Genomic DNA, 14,780 nt, shown 5'->3' with positions numbered 1-14,780 from the left:
TCGTACAGTTTGATGACAAGGAGCAACCCATCTTTCTTCACCAGCTGTAAAGACCAAAAAAATAATAAATTAACATTATAAAAAAACCTCAAATTATATCTATTGTGACAAAAATATCTTTAACCTTAAATTTATCAATTGTAACACAAATACCCCAAACATTAAATATATACTATTGAAAATGGTATATATGTCACGCATATATAAGTTTGGATTTTTTCGTGACACAAAATTTTTTTTTTTTGGTATTTGTGTCATAATGGTCAAGTTTGAGATTTTTTATGACAAAAAAAAAAAGTTTCATGTATTTGTATCATAATTGACATACTTTAAGGTTTTTTTGTGATATTTGTCCAAAAATAATTGAGTGTCACCAGCCATTATGCACCTAAAGTAGCTTTACCCTACAGTTTGATGACAAGGAGCAACCCATCTTTGTTTACCTCACTCCAATCAGTGTCAGCGAAATAGGGATACCCACTTCAAGCCCCTTTAACTATCGGACTTTCCGCTCCGGAGAATCGGCATCAGCATCGTCCTCCACTCCCAACACCATATTTTTCTTCTCAAGTCCGGCCCTTCTTTTGTCTTCAGGTTTTGTTTCTTTGATCTCTTGACTCATTGCGTCTGTTCTTTGATGTTCTTCGTGTGTACCATCTTCTGTTAGATCTGGGCTTTGGCAATGGTTTTCTTGTCTTCTGGGATTGATCTCTTTTGAGATCCTCGAATATTATAAATTTGGTGCTTACTCAACTATGCATGCACATTCAAGTATTCAAATTGCCTGCTCGCAATCACATATTCTTTTTGCAATTACATTTAGCTTGATAAACATTCTTTTTGTGAACTTCTACTTCTTTGGATTAGCTAATTTTGACTGCATTTAGTTACTGCTAATTCTGCCTAACCACAGCTTCTAGATTGCCCTAAAAAATCTAGTCATCTGAATTTTGTTGTGAGCATAATTTGAATTTGCAGTCCACCCAAACGAGAAAACCTTACATGTTCACAGATAAAATTCTAAAAGTCTGTAAAAGTGATGATTTGCATATTATAAAAAAAATTAGTAATTTCATAGAAATGCTAATAAATTACTAATAAATAACTTGAAACTCGGGTAACTCGTGATTTCTTTTTAGTGTTTTTTTTTTGGTAAGGATTTCTTTTTAGTGTTAATACCACAAAAAACCTCAAACCGGTACACTTATGACAAATTTACCCAAAACTAATTTTTTGACTATAAAAAACTCCAAACTGGTGCATCTGTGACAAGTTTACTCTCCGTTAGTTTCCGTTAAATTTTACCGTCAAATTTCTGAGTTGGATGACATGTGGCAATTAACGGGTGTACCAATTTGGGGTTTTACCCTCCGTTTGTCATTGGTGTACCAGTTTGTAATTTTTCATGGTATTAATTCAATTTATCGAAAAATAAGGAAGGTTAAATTTGTCATAAATGTATCAGTTTAAGGTTTTTGGCGGTCAAAAAATTAGTTTGGAGTAAATTTATCATAAATATACCAGTTTGTAGTTTTTTCGTGATATTAATCCTTCTTTTCACCCACAACTTTTCTTTCAAATAATGATAGTTACTCAATTGGCTTTTAACGATCGGACCTCCTTAATGAGCAAGATGTTGTCTTGTAAATGGCGTAATTATATGACTGTTTGGGTGTCGAATAGTCAAAATGATAATTGTCATCACTTTTTTTAAAATCCAATCATGCATTGGCCAGAGATAAAAGGAAGAGAGGATAATATATGGGCGGCTTTGGAGACGTAATGCGTCGGGATCAACGGGGAATGGACAATTAATGGATAGCTTGATGTCAACACAGAATGAGTTTTTTTTTCTTCGAAAAGGCACTGCTTAGAATCTCGTTAAGTAGTAGTTTGACGGTACAAAATATTAGCTTAAGAACAAAACAACCCCAAACGGCTAAGAGGGGGATAAGACACCCAATTAGAGGACAAGATTTTGTTGCGGTGGGCTTTGACTACCCAATCCACAACCTTATTACAGTCTCTCTTACAATGGGCTATCTTCAAATTGTAGAAATTTGTCAAGAGTTAGTTGGATCATCGAAAGTTGATATGACGGACCCTTTTCTTTATTTTATCAAAGTATGCATATAAATAAATTATAGTTGTTCATATATTTATATATGTATATTAATATATAGGATTTAACTCCAATCGATCAGCAAAATTTTGTAGAATCACTATGCATTATTTTGAAAATTTGATATGTTTTAATATTTCCATACTTAAGTTTAGATCTGGCCTACACTCGGCCAAACCGCCACGCCAATCTGTGGAGTCTTATTAATTTCTTGCATTTATATTCTTGCAGGAAATCGTTTTGTATTTATTCATGCTTTCGCGATCTTACACAACAATTTTAAACTCGAAACTATTTGCTATGATGGCATATGCAATTTGGTCGGACTTCTATTAGATTAATAATTGAAAAAAAAATAATTAGATTAATCTACAATTTAACATTTCAATGATATAACGTCTCCTTACGCAATCCCTGTTCTCTTGTAATAACTACATTACTTGCACCGCCTAGGCTCGATGGAGGTAGAGATATGTATAGAAGAGGAGAACGTTGGCACGAACAACTCGATCAAGGAGGAGGTAAAGAAGGATGAAGGAGGAGCGTTCAAGGAAAAGCTAGAGGATGAAATGGATTCTTTGAATGAAGAAGAAACCTGGAGGAGTCAACGGGAGAGAATCAATAATGCATTGGCTGCTGCGCGAAACGCGGAGCGACAAGATCCAGCAGAAGTGTATGCAGCTGCTCACAGACTTGAACATATCATGTTCACGGCCGATGTCGAAGAGTTCGTTTCCGAGATCGAAAAGCTTGCCGGTCAAACCGATCTGTCTGCCAGTTTCAATTGCCTGTCGCCATCTGGCAATTCACTGCTCCACCTTGCAGCACTCGCCGGCAAGGACGACATCTTGAGGCTCCTGCTTCATTATGTCCCTGTCCATCTCATAGCCGCCCAAAATGACAATGGAGATACCCCCCTCCACTTGGCGACAGGGGCTAAGAGATCTAGAGCTGCTGCGATTTTGATTCGTCGGACAAGAGACCTCCCCAACATGGAGGACAAGAAGAAGATCCTGAGGATGAAGAACAAACGAGGAAACACCGCTTTGCACGAGGCCGTGCTTAATGGTCACGTCGACGGGGTGGGCCATCTGTTGAACGAAGATTTGGAGACCGTGTACTGGAAGAACGAGTTTCAGTCATCTCCCCTGTACTTGGCCGCAGTCAATTCCAAAGACCCCGCCATACATGACGTTTTATTTTCGCTTCAGCTCGATCCATCGAGGATACAAGGCTTGCCACCCATTCAAGGTGCCATCATGAGAGCACGCTATGGTAAGTACCTAAATTTATTTAATGGAAATATATTTTTGTAGATTAACCTCGTTCCAAATCCATGCGGCAACTTTCTACCCTTACCCAAATCTGTTACGGGTTTTCAATTAAAATACCGAACCCCGCTTGCTAAAGTAGTTGGATACTCATTGGCCGCTCCTAACCAGCCATATAATTCTTTTAGTGAACAAATTATCACACATTTGAACATATAAGATCAGCTTAAATTTACAAACACCAACCATTTTACCAAGGAGAATGGGCCGGTGACAATCCGTACTCTCATTGTCAGTAACGTACACACTACAGCCAGAGTGCGCTTTGCAGAGCACCGGATGACTTACTCATCAGGTTTCTTAAAATTAAAATATATAAACCAATTTTATCTTTTTACATTTCTTCGTATGAAAGGTAAGTTGTATCAAGGGGAAATAGTGAAGGAACATGAGAAGAGGACGGTGCCTTTAATTTGAAGGGTTAATATCATGAAAAATTTTAAATTGATATATTTGTAACAAATTTACTCTAAATTAATTTTTTGACCACGAAAAATTCCAAGATGTTACACATTTGAAAATTTTATCCAAAACTAATTTTTTGACCACCAAAAATCCCAAACTGGTAATCCTATGACAAATTTATCCTTCATTAGCAAACCAATTTGGGATTGTTTGTGGTATTTACCTTATGGATTTCCACATAGACTTGCCACGTCACCATACCACGTCACCATGTGTCATCCACGTCAACAAATTTAATGATAAAATTTGACGGAAGCTAACGGAGGGTAAATTTGTCACAAGTGTACCAGTTTGGGGTTTTTGGTGGTTAAAAAATTAGTTTGGGGTAAATTTGTCAAATGTGTATCAATTTAGGATTTTTCATTATCAAAAAATTAGTTATGAGTCCTTACCAAAAAAAAACAATTAGTTCTGGATAAATTTATTGCAAGTGTACCAGTTTAGGATTTTTTGTAGTAAAAAAAGTAGTTTGGGGTAAATTTATTATAAATGTACCAGTTTGAGGTTTTTTTTGGTATTAACCCTAATTTGAAAACATGATGGACCGATTTTAATTTTTAACTACAAAATTATTTCACAGAAACCTGATGACTTATTTATTCGATTGCAATGAAGATTGAGGCTGTGCTTTGACCTTTTATAAAACGAATATTAGTATAAATGCATTATACTGTTATAAAATTATGATATATATATATATATATATATTACATTATACACAAATTTGGGCATTCAAATTTGGTTCCCCTTTTTGTTCCTAAATATTATTTGAATGAAATTAACTTTCATACCAACATCAATTTAATTAAAAGGAGGCAAAGCCTCAGTGTTACATTATTATTTTCCTGATAAAACTATTCAGTCAGATCTCTTATAAACAATGGAATTATGTACAATTATGGAGAAAAGTACCAAAAAAGTCTTAAACCTGTCGCACCGGTATTGATTTAGTCTGAAACTTTTCAATTGGACCGATTTAGTCATAAACATTTTTGCATTGATACTAATTCAGTCCATCCGACTAATTTAGGTCATAAATTGCTGACATGGATGCCGACCATCCTATATGGCACGATTGACACTGACATAAACATTTTTAATAGTTTTTTTTTTAATTTATTTCTTTTCTTCTTTTCTCTTTTTTTCCATGGCCTGTGCCAGTGGCCGACCCTCGCTAGTGGCAAGGTCACCCCTCACCGGCCACCGACACAAGCCATGGCCAGTAAAAGTGACTACTATAAGAGAGAGGGGGGAGGAGAAAGAAACATGGTTATGGTCAGTAATATTGATTATTACTTTATTGACTATTGATAGCATAAGAATGTTGTTGTCACTTCAAATACAAAGGTGTGGTTCCATCCAAAATGAGAGTGTAATAGCCCCACCCTTCACAAAATTGTATCTTTAGTTTTGTAACTAGTAAGTTTAATTTGGTAAATGATTTATTATATTCGAGTTTCAGATGTACCTATCAAGATAATTTTAAAACCATCTCAAATCCTAGTAGAGTTAGAATATACATCCTTACTAATTAAATAGCCTAAGAAATATCAAGGAAGTAAGAGCATTTAGTAATCAATACATACTAGATTCGGATATCAGATTTCCCAATTATAAATCATCAAATACGTCCCAAACTATGTAGGACCTTTAGCATTTCAATAAATCTGTCCTAATTCTCCAATAAGGATGCGTTTACTTGGATGCCTATGTATAAAAATAGTGTTAAGTGGGTAGCTGTAGGTGTAATACAGGGATAATTTCAGAAATACAAAATTCTCACAAGTCATGTATGTCTGTGTATAAATGAGGGAGTAATGCTACATGTATTAAAGGTTTACTCAGAAAACCTTACTAAATGATATGGGATATGTCATGTCATCAACGGTCTAGATCAAGTAAGAATAATGCAATGAAAATTAAAACGGAGAAAAGCCATAAATTGAGCAAGATCAAGGCTTTCCTATTCAATCAAAATTGTCACTACTAGTTTCAGTATTGCAATGTTATCCAACATCGGCAACTATCAATCCTAGTAGCGATTAAGGTTACATTGAAGATATCCTTATTCCAAAATGGGTTTAAATATATCGAGACCAACCAAGCCCCAACCACCCTAAACTATTTATGCGGATGTGGTCCCTAATTTGGAGCTCCTGATTCCAGATTTAGCCGCCCAAATACTCGCGAAAAATGGGAAGCTATTTGAAATGGCCGACTCCAGAGGTGGTAATGTATTCCATTTAGCAGCTTACATGAATATGCCCCGAGTATTTGAACTCTTAGGACCAAAAACTGTACATTTGGCTGTACAACCGGACATGAATTGGGATCTACCCATTCATATTGCGAGCAAGATGGGTTATGTTGAACTAATCAAGAAGCTGCTTCGGGTACCACGGTGGTGGAACGGGCGAGGACAAACCGTTCTTCATGTCGCAGCAAAATATGGAAGAACTTCAGCAGTGAGATATATGCTCAGACATCCAGAACTGAGGAAGCTGATAAATGATGTAGATCGTGCTGGAAATACAGCTTCACACCTGGCAGCGATGTATTCACAACCTGCCGCTTTGATTCCTCTTGTGATGGATGAAAGATTTCTTCCTGGCCATATCAACCACGAATGCTTGACTGCTTTTGACATTGCTCTAGATCGCTTTAGAAAGGAGCCTACGTTACGGAAGGTAAGCAACATGGTCACTAATTTATTTATCAACTTACTCGAAATTTTCATAGACTAATATCTTAGTTAAGTGCATATCTCATATTCAAATCATTTTGCCTCCAAGTCAATAGCGTTGTTGAAGCATTGATCAAATTTCTAGAATAGCCGAGATTTATCCAGGATTAATGTTCAGCAAATATCTAATTTCGTCTTAATGGGAGGGAGTTAAAGCCTATGGCAATGAATATGTCCGCGGGTAGAAACAAGTTAAATATCTCCGACAAATGTATAGATAAATTGTCATATATCTTGATTAATTGAGCCTATAAATACGGTCATCTATAGAAGCTGGGGGTTGTGTTGCATTATTTATTTATTTTATGGTCTGGGAGGATTGTCCAAAAATTCCTAAACCTATTGTACTTTTACTAATTCTATCCTAGACCTTTTAAGTTTGCCAATTGAGTCATAAATCTTTTCAAAATTTGCTAATTGAGTCCATCCGCCAATTTTGGCCGAAAATCGCTAATGTGGATGCCAACCGTCCTACGTGACATGACTGGCGCCGTCGTGGATACTTTTTTAATAATTTTTTAATTTTTTAATTTTTTTTGAATTTTTTATACTTTTCTTTTCTTTCTTTTTCTTTTTTTTGTCTTTTTTGGTTCAAAGGGCTAGCGAGGCCAGTGGCCATCAAGTAAAGGCCGGTGACCTCCGCCAACCACTGACTGAGGGCCGGCGACCCCCATCAGCCCCTGGGCAAGGGTCGTGGCCCCTCATTGAGGTTAGCGAGGGCATTGCGAGTCCTCGCAGGCCATAGGGAGGCCATCATGGCCCTTGCCCACCCTCGTTGTGGCCAATGAGGACCGCCACGCCCTTGCCTCGCCATATTTGGCGAGGGCTCGTGAGCCCTTGCTAGATCCAGTGAGGGCCGTGATCCTCGCCCTCAACCATGGGCCAGCGGGGGTTGCCGGCCCTTGCCCAGTGGCCAGTTGACGTCGCCAACCCTTTGAACCAAAAAATAAAAACAAATAAAAGAAAAAGGAAAAATAAAAAATTTGAAAAAATGTTTAAATATTATTAAAAGTTGTCTATGTCAGCGCCAGTCATACCACGTAGGACGGCAGGTGCTGACTAAACTGCCACATCAGCAATTTCTCCGCAAAATTGGCCGAATGAACTCAATTGGCAAAACGTGAAAATGTTTATGACTCAATTGGACAAATTAAAGGGTTAATGAGTGAATTGGTAAAAGTGCAATAGGTTTAGGATTTTTTGGAAAAATTTTCCCTCTTTTTTTTTCAAAAAGCCAGGGGTCAATGTGGCAAATTTTGATCACTCTATATATGGCATGATCTCATAACATTATGATAAAGTCAACCTATTACAACGACAAACCAGATACATTTAATTCATGCCTCTTCTTTTTTTTCATCTAAAAAGAACTTGTACTCTAGTGTTAATTCTTTAAAAAGAGCTGACACTGCATCTTTAGAAGTAAGAGTTTCTCCTTAAATGATTACTCTAGAGTTATTTCCCGTTATCGATATGGTAACGATTTGTTCTTTCTTTTCCTTCTTACGTGCTCCCGATCTCAGCAATTGACATTAATGGTATTGTCATCCTCGACAATTGGGAAAGGTCCAGCTATAAGCGGATCCTTACTCTTACTTAGGCCGGAAGCTCGAGATGAAGCGTTTTCAATATTTTCCTTGCGTAAAAAGAAGGTAAACCCGAAACACGTGAAGGATTTGATTAATGCTCGTCTGCTGGTGGCAACGCTTGTGGCCACCGTGACTTTCGCAGCTGGTTTTGCAGTCCCTGGAGGATTTAATGGCTCGGACACGGCCTTTAAAGATGACCGGGGCATGGCTACTATGCTGGACAAGAGATTGTTCCAGGCCTTCGCAATTTGCAACACCGTCTCAATGTTCTGCTCAATGACCACGGTCATCAACCTCATCTATGCGCAGCAACACGACGTTGAAGTTGCGATTGCTGCAGTCCGGCACTCAGTATTACCGCTAATAATTGCGCTCCCGGCAATGTCCATTGCTTTCTTGACTGGTGTCACCTTGACAGTTGGCAAACTCCCTTGGCTTGCTCACACTATATTTTATTTGGGACTCGTTTTCCTCCTCATTATCTCAGGTGCTACATTGATAGAGTACCCTACCTTACTTCGGAGTGATCATCGTCCTATCCGTCGTCTGATATACTGGCTCATTCTCGCTTACATTTATTTCTGGGGAGTTCAAACGTACCTTTTGGATGACTTGGAAGACGATAAAAAAATCAGCGGGACCTCGGCTAGTCAGCCTTCGGATGGTTCTGGTGCTCAAATGACTGACGACTCCGCCACTACAGAATGTGGGGACGCGCCACATCCTCCCAGTCACTAATTTCAGTTGATTGTTCGATATTATCTATGATTTGAATAAATAAACATGTATATTCACCTTGGTGTATTTCGTTCATTCTACAGTTGCTTTATTGTTGTGTTATTTTAATGGTGATTGTCAGAGTATTTGAATAAAACCCAGTTTTCGTCAAATAGCTTAAACTTTAAATACTTTGATGTAGTTCCACCAATTTTCACATTATATCATAACTGCAAATTCTAAGTTCAAACCTTTCGAGGCCCTGTTTGCCTCCTCTTTTAAATATTCTCCTATTTTAGTCTTAGAGCAAAGTCCAGTCTATGCTTGAAAAGGAATATTAAGTATTTGAGTTAAATTACGTTGTCGTCTAATAGTTTAAGACATTCCATGAAATTTCATGGTGATACATGCATCCTGCGACATGCTATGTCAACTAAATGGAGCTCACGGTATTTATGAAATCGCGCGTCCAGAGCTGCCATGGACGATTTACCAGTCCAATTTGTGACACTCTTGAGTCACAGCATCTTAGGCACGCACATGAAAATGATTCTCATCAACTATTTCTCTAAACCGAGCTTTTGGCAAAGAAAACCGGAATTTTTTTTTTTTGATATTTCGCTTCACTCATCATAGAAATTCAATTTTTTAGCCCACTCTTTACGCCCCTTTCATTTCCCCACTTCTCTATTTCCCAAACAAACCATAAGGAACTTCCACATGGTGGAACTCGAATGAACTTGACGAGTGCTTATAGACCAAGTCTTTCGTGCATATATACGAGCAATGAATCGACTTCTTAATTTGGCTTTGGAGCGATGTGAGGATTCTGTTGAAAATATGTCTCGAGTTTAAGCCAAAAGCGAAAATTTGAATATTCCGAATTAATATTTTGCGGACATCTGAAATCGAGCAAAAAGGAAATGTCTGAAATTTAGTTTCCTAACGCCCGTTGGAGTCTCTGTTCTCAAACTAGAAATATTGGACTTTGACTGGGATCAACACATGTCAAACAAAGAAGGAAATAAAATTTCTTCTAGAGTCAGCTAAGGCAACGAAATAGGAAAGTTCGGCTAGACTTGTTTCCTTATCCAAATTCGGTGTTGACTTCTTTGACGGAGACAATTATCCACATCCCTTGGCGGTGACTTATATATATACTCGAGGGTGCACGTCGTAGAGGGAGCGAAACGAAGTCTTGAAGCGCCGCAGTGTGCGAGTGCTTGGTCTACGAAGATTTGTGCAGAAGCGAAGACTTCTTGAAGCGCCGCTCTGCAAGTGAGTGCTTGTTTGTGGGTTCGTGATTTTGTTCGTGAATTACATCCAAGAATAATTAGTGTTCAAGCGTAAATCTTGTGTTAAGATTTGTGTGTAATTCCTTCGTGAGATTGAGAGATTATTTCGTGAGGAATTGTTGGGCTAAACACTGCGTGCGTTATTGGGTGTAATTGGGGCTTGAAAAACACCGAGAGTGTTTGAGTGACTCGATTGTGATTGTAATCTCCGTTATATCGCTTGATCTATAGTGGAATTTCGTGCTGCTCTCCCCGTGGACATAAGTCACTACGACCGAACCACGTAAATCTGTTGTCCGATTTATTGTCTTATTCTGCCAATTTTATTGTTCGATCGCTTAGCTTCCGCAACAATTGGTATCAGAGCTAGGCTTGCTTAAGTTGAAGCGAATCGATGGCGGCAGAAGAAGGAAAAGTGAGAATCGACAGATTTGATGGGAAGGATTTTGGTTTCTGGAAGATGCAAATTAAGGTTAATCTATATCAGATGAAACTGCACTTGCCCTTGTCCGAGGAGAAGCCAGAGACGATAAAGCAAGCTGATTGGGAATTGCTGGATAGACGAGCGTTGGCTGTTATTCGGCTGACGTTGGCTCGTAATGTCGCGTTTAATATCGTGAAAGAGACAACCACTGCGGGTTTGATGAAAGCCCTGTCGGACATGTACAAGAAGCCTTCTGCGATCAACAAAGTCTATTTGATGCGACGTCTGTTTAACTTGAAGATGAGCGAAGGTGTGTCAGTTGCTGATCATGTTAATGAATTCAATGTGATCGTTAGTCAATTGAGTTCAGTTGATATTGACTTTGAAGATGAGGTACGTGCTTTGATTCTATTATCCTCATTGCCTGATAGTTGGAATACTACTGTTACTGCTGTTAGTAATTCCTCTGGGTCAACAAGTTTGACGTTTGATGGTGTTCGAGATTTAATTCTGAGTGAGGACATCCGTAGAAGAGAATCTGGCGAACATGTATCTGCTGCTTTAGTAGGTAAAAATAGAGGAAGAACTGATACACGTGTTAGTAGGAGTAGTATGAACTCGAATAGACGAAGTCAATCTATGACTGGTTGTATTATCTGTTGGAGTTGTGGCAAGAGGGGGCATATTAGAAGGGATTGCCTTAAGCTGAAAAACGACAAGGGTAAGAGAATTAGAGTTGATTCTGCTGATGATGTTGCAACTATTGCTGACAGTAATTCGGATAATGCTGATTTTGTCTTGTTTGTCACGATAATTCGTCGTTTGGCGGATGGATTATGGATTCAGTTTGTTCTTTTCACGCTACACCAAACAGAACCGGTTTACTACTTATCGGTGCACGGATAGTAGTAAAGTGCAGTTGGGGAACGATTCTGAATGTGATGTTATTGGTGTTGGTAATGTCAGAATCAGAATGCATGATGGTATTGTGAGGACATTGACTGGCGTAAGGCATGTTCCAGAGTTGAAGAAAAATCTGATTTCCTTGAGTGCCCTAGATTCAGTTGGGTGTCGATATTCTTCAGAATGTGGAGTTCTTAAAGTTGTTCATGGTGCCTTGATGATAATGAAAGGAATCAAGCATAATGGCCTGTATGAGCTTCAAGGTGAGACAGTTATGGAATTTGCTGCGGAGACGTCGAATGCATCTGTTCGAGAGTCTGAATTGTGGCATATGCGTTTGGGGTACATTAGCGAGAGAAGCCTAAAGGACCTAAGTGAAAGAAATTTGTTATGTGGTTATGTGGTTAACGAACTGAATGTATGCAGGTGCTGTGATTTAGATCAACGTCGGAAAGTGCAGTTTAGTACGGTTGTCAGAGAAATCACGGATATTCCAGAATTAATTCACTTAGATGTTCGCAGATTGTCGCGATTTCCTTCGAAGAAGAGTGCCAGATTTATGCTAACAGTTGTTGATGACTACTCGAGGAAGACTTGGGTGTTTGTGCTAAGGCACAAGTTTGATACTGTTGTCAGAATCAGGCAGTTAAAAGCTTTGATCGAAAAGGAGACTGGTAAAACAATCAAGTAGGTGCAGACTGACAGTAGTATGGAGTTTTGCTCGAAGCTGTTAAACGAATTCTGCATGAAGGAAGGCATAGTGAAACACCGCACTAGTGCCATTGAACCACAACAGGTTGCAGAGTTGATGAGCAGAACATTACTAAAGACGGCCCATAAAATGCTCTCTAGTGCTGGTATGGCTAGGAGATTCCTGGCAGATGCGCTTAGTACGGTGAGCTACCTGAAGAATAGATCCCCATCGACTACGATTGAATGTCGAACTCCCGAAGAAGTGTGGTCAGGTAACGTTACTGATTATTCTATTCTTAGAATATTTGGTTGTCCATGTTATGTTCGAGTTAGTGATGGTGTAAACTCGATGGAAGGACAAGAAAGTGCATGTTCCTAGGTTATGCACAAGGTGAGTGGGCTATAAGTTGTGGTGCCCGGAATTAAATTCACCTATTATCAGCAGAGAAGTTACATTTGACGGGTCTCCAGTACTTCTGGCTAGGAGTGTTAATAGCAGTGTTTATACAAATCTGGACGGTGTTCAGCTTGAGGTGGAGTAGCAACCAGAAACTCCTGAGGTAGTGGGTACTAGTAAAATAATCGACACGGATGGTGCTTGTAGCGAGGTGGAGCCTATTGAGCCAACAGTTGCTGTAACTGCTAAAATTGTCAAGGTGCGTATTCAATCTCCTAACAAATATGGATGCAATGATAGTTTTGCTTTATCTGCGATTGAGGAGGTTGTGTCCGAAAATCCTTGTGGAGCAGTTAAAGGTGCAGTGGAGTTGGTATTCTGATGAGGTCCATGGCTATGGCGAAGTTCAAGCGAGGCTTGAACTTGAAAGACGTCTGTGGCGGTTGAGCCCATCTGGGCTATGGGAGAGTAGTAGCGAAATTCAGATTCTATCAAAGCGATTGTGACTTGGCTCAAACGTCGAGCCAAGGTAGAGATTATTGAAAATATGTCTCGAGTTTAAGCCCAGAGCGAAAATCTGAATATTCCGAATTAATATTTTGCGGACATCCGAAATCGAGCAAAAAGGAAATATCTGAAATTTACTTTCTTAACGCGCGTTGGAGTCTCTGTTCTCAAACTAGAAATATTGGACTTTGACTGGGATCAACACATGTCAAACAAAGAAGGAAATAAAATTTCTTCTGGAGTAAGCTAAGGCAACGAAATAGGAAAGTTCGGCTAGACTTGTTTCCTTATCCAAATTCGGTATTGACTTCTTTGACCGAGACAATTATCCACATCCCTTGGCGGTGACTTATATATATACTCGAGGGTGCACGTCGTAGAGGGAGCGAAACGAAGTCTTGAAGCGCCGCAGTGTGCGAGTGCTTGGTCTGCGAAGATTTGTGCAGAAGCGAAGACTTCTTGAAGCGCCGTTCTGCAAGTGAGTGCTTGTTTGTGGGTTCGTGATTTTGTTCGTGAATTACATCCAAGAATAATTAGTGTTCAAGCGTAAATCTTATGTTAAGATTTGTGTGTAATTCCTTCATGAGATTGAGAGATTATTTCGTGAGGAATTGTTGGGCTAAACACTGCGTGCGTTATTGGGTGTAATTGGGGCTTGGGAAATACCGAGAGTGTTTGAGTGACTCAAGTGTGGTTGTAATCTCCGTTGTATCGCTTGATCTATAGTGGAATTCCGTGCTGCTCTCCCCGTGGACGTAGATCACTACGACCGAACCACGTAAATCTGGTGTCCGATTTATTTTCTTATTCTGTCAATTTTATTGTTCGATCGCTTAGCTTCCGCAACGCAACAGATTCTGCTCACAATCTATTGAAACACTAAATTGAACAGCATAAACATGCTTTTTGTTTATGTTATTATTTTGTGATGAGAGTGGTCGTATTATGTGTTCCACGGAATTAGATGGGCAATTGATACTCAAAATCTGTGCATACAAATGAGTTTAGTGCTTGATTCATGTTGAGGTATGATCTAGTGAGCAATGGACACAGAAAAATAGTCAGAGGGCGAGATAAAAAGGAATTGCAATACCTAACTCAGGGAAGGGGGAAATTTTCAAAAAGTAACTAGATGTGTAATTTTCCTCCTCTAACCTCTGCTTTTTTTTTTTTTTAATGTTGGCTGGTATCGACATGTAGAATGGAACTCTAATGTTATTTTCATCCGATTTATTCGACAATAAACGCAGTGAAATATCGGTATATGTCATGTGCAAAAAGTGTCCGATTTACATTCCTTCCTTCGTCCTTATAGGATAGTAATGTCATTGACCTGCAGTGGCATTGCCTGCTCATCATTGCTAAAGAATGAGGAACGTGGCTGAGCTCCGTTCCACAGATGCAAATCAGTTGTCCCTATGGCGGATCCATCTGTTTTCTTCATTTTTAGATCTCGACCCATGTTCATTCAATTCCAGTCCTCACTGCGCTTAATCCAAAAACCAACATACCCTAGCAAAGCACATAGCCCTCTTTTTTTCTCTCTTCCTCCATATCCACAGCCACCTCTAAGCTGACCACATGTGCCTGCTCC

At 39.0% G+C, this 14,780-nt stretch overlaps 1 pseudogene; it reads left to right on the top strand.

Annotated features, from left to right (window-relative positions):
• Positions 1–438: 438 nt before the first annotated feature.
• Positions 439–9,044, top strand: LOC115693067 (protein ACCELERATED CELL DEATH 6-like; annotated as a pseudogene).
• The last annotated feature ends 5,736 nt before the right edge of the window (positions 9,045–14,780 follow it).

Source organism: Syzygium oleosum, unplaced genomic scaffold (assembly GCF_021117445.2).
Source record: "Syzygium oleosum isolate NSW1041296 unplaced genomic scaffold, Sole_v2.1 Sole_v2.49, whole genome shotgun sequence".
Classification (NCBI taxonomy): domain Eukaryota; kingdom Viridiplantae; phylum Streptophyta; class Magnoliopsida; order Myrtales; family Myrtaceae; genus Syzygium; species Syzygium oleosum.
This window is presented reverse-complemented; position numbering and strand designations above follow the sequence as displayed.